Raw genomic sequence first — 2,977 nt, 5'->3', positions numbered from 1 at the left:
TCGGAACTTAAGAGCGATGAGAAGAGCGACATAGAAGCGACGGGAAGAATATAGGTACTCAGATGAATATTAGGGTGGTTCCCACACTTGTTCTTCTTCGAAAAACTTTAGAATCGCATTTTTTTGTTTGGTTCTTAGGGTACTCCTTTCTGAATGAGGGTGGTGCGAGAATCATCATAATTCAATTTATTTTATTTTGATAATTTTTTAGCTTCTAGGCCGTTTGACCAATTCCAGATCTTTCTGCAAAAAGTTAAAGGTCTTTTAAGGAAAATTATGAGCTAGTATTGTAGTTAATTTCAACGTCATTGAAAATATAAAAACGATATGTTTTTCTCATCAATTCAATTCATTCTCTCTTTATACATCTTGCAGTACTGAAAGCGGTTTACAAGTTCATATAAAAATGCTTGAAACTTCTGGAAAAAACTTCATGTATACTTCCCAGTCAATCATGTTGTTTAAATATACGAAATTGAATATTTTACAACTGACCACCATACGTCTCCATAGTTTTATTTTCAAAATATCTCCCTATGAGCAACGATTTGCAAAACGGGACCCAAAAATCTGAAAAGTACAATAAATTTCCCATTGAATGTTGGTTATCCGATCGTTCCGAACTGTTTCACAAGATTGTGCGGTAGGAATGAAATAAGAAATACATGATTTTTTAGCTTCCCTGTTTTACCTCGATTGAGAAAATGGTTATATTTTTGGAAAATCTTGAAAATCATCCAAAAAGTACACAAATTTCCCTTCGAAATGAAACTTGTTGAGTCAAAATCGGATCAAAACTGAGGAAGTTTCAGGTGTTTGAAGTTGAGCTAAAAATTGTGATTTCAAACATGAAAATCATCGAAATTGCCTGATATAGCAACATTCAAAGTGCGATTAAAAATTGATATCTCAACCGATTGTCATGAAACTTGGGAAAAGGTCATTTACACTTTGAGAAGCTTCGGAAAAATGCAAAACATCAAAAATATTGACATGAAAAATTGAGGTTTTTTCCGGCTTCCGACCACTGTGGGACGTAAAGGTGACATTACTGAACCTGAACCTATCTCTCCCGGAAAAGATAACTGGGTCGCGGATGAGTCCAGTATGGTCCAGTATAGTGGACGACGAGCAGGTTCTCAGGTTAGGAGTTTGTCTCAACCTCAAACGAAGGATACGCTGTTACCAAGGTGAACAAAGTGTTCTACTGCTGCTGCTACGCTTCGCCACGTTGGTCTATCGAAAGGTTCGCTCAGACGGTCAGCCTTGCAACCATGGAGCTGACAAGCTTAACGTCGTTGGTGGTGGCGTGTGTCTTCAACACTTCAGCTGTTGAGTGGGAAAATCGCTGTATCAACCAGAGGGCTCAGATCTTGTTGGAAGTTTTGACAAAGCTCAACCTTGACCTGGCCAACGTTGGGTTCAAAAGTACTTTAGCAGAAATGGTGTGGAGTCAGTCACCGGCGTGACGCTCTCCAGCCCAGACTGATTACAAACTGGCGGCTAGACGATGACGACCATCAAAGTGGCCACCGGGCGGTTTCAGGAAGTTATGCAGAAGTGCCTGGATGATTGCCTCATTTCGGAAAAGTGGAACCGACAAAAGTTGGTCCTACTGCTAAAGGCTAGGAAACCGTCAGGGAACCCATTAGCATAGAGACCCATCTGTCTGCTGGACACTGCAGGCAGAATGCTTGTGAGAATTATCCTCATAAGACTGGTGAAGTACACAGAGGGTGTAAATGGTCTGGTAAGTAACCAGTTCGGGTGTCGGAAAGGTAGGTCCACACTGGATGCTATTCTCTCCCTCACCAAGACAGCGGAGGTGGTAGTTCAGCTCAAAAGAAGGGGCATTTCTTTTGCGTAATCGTTATGCTTGACGTGACGACTGCGTTCAATAGCTCCAGATGGGATTCCATAGCGCTCGCGCTTTGGAGCATCCATGTTCCGGTGTCGTTGAACAACGGAGGAAGATCAGAAGGAATGGATGCAATCCAGAAAACTGGAGTTAACGAACCAAAAGACGAAGGTCACTTTTGTGAATAATAGTAATCCAGAGCAACAGGCGGTGGGCAGAGTTTGAGACTGCACCATTACCTCAAAGCGATCTTTGAACCTGTTTGGGGTCATGGTTAAGGTCAAGCTTACGTTTATCAGGTAACTAGGGTCTTCTCAGATGACTGTAAGCAGGTTTTCCCGCCACCTTGAAAAAAAAAACACAAAAGAAAAAGTAGAATTCAATGGAAACATAACCTATTCTCAATATTCAATAATGAAATGACTGAATAAAAGTAGAGAAATAAAACAATAAATGGAGAAAAAGCAAAGAAAGCTAAAAGATATTGAAACTAAATTATTATTAATTCTTACAACAGAAAGAAAAAAGGAGAACTTTAGGTATGATAAAACACACGAGAATAGAAGAGAAAAATAAATAAATTTAATTATGAAAACTAAAATAAAACGTTTGAAACAAGTTTAGAAAACATGATAAATAAAAAAAATTAACAAATTAAAAAATAACAGGAAATTTAAATGAAAAAAAAAATCTGAATATGGAAAAAAAGTTCATTAGAAACTGGTTCACATCAAGAATTGATGAAATGGCAAAGAAACAGTATAAAAAGAATGAAACAAATACTTCATCAGTGTAAACTGAAGTCTTAGAGACCTACCCCGGATCTCACGGCACCTTGACCCTTTTTGATAAAAATTTTGAACTTTTTCCTTATTATGACTGAAAAACCATGAGGCTTAGAAATAAACAGAACATGATTTTTGAGGAAAACCAGCCAAAGAATCCAAAAATTTATCAATTTCGATATGCTATTTTTGTATTCGAAAGATTAAAACGCATATTTCGGCAAATGAGTATATATTGTTTTCCAATTCGACAATTTTTTCGTGTTCTTGAAAACATTCTACAGGAAAAACATTCGAACTCAGAAACACGAACATCAGAGGTATTATAAGCAAA

This window comes from Wyeomyia smithii, chromosome 2 (genome assembly GCF_029784165.1).
Source record: "Wyeomyia smithii strain HCP4-BCI-WySm-NY-G18 chromosome 2, ASM2978416v1, whole genome shotgun sequence".
Classification (NCBI taxonomy): Eukaryota; Metazoa; Arthropoda; class Insecta; order Diptera; family Culicidae; genus Wyeomyia; species Wyeomyia smithii.
This window is presented reverse-complemented; position numbering follows the sequence as displayed.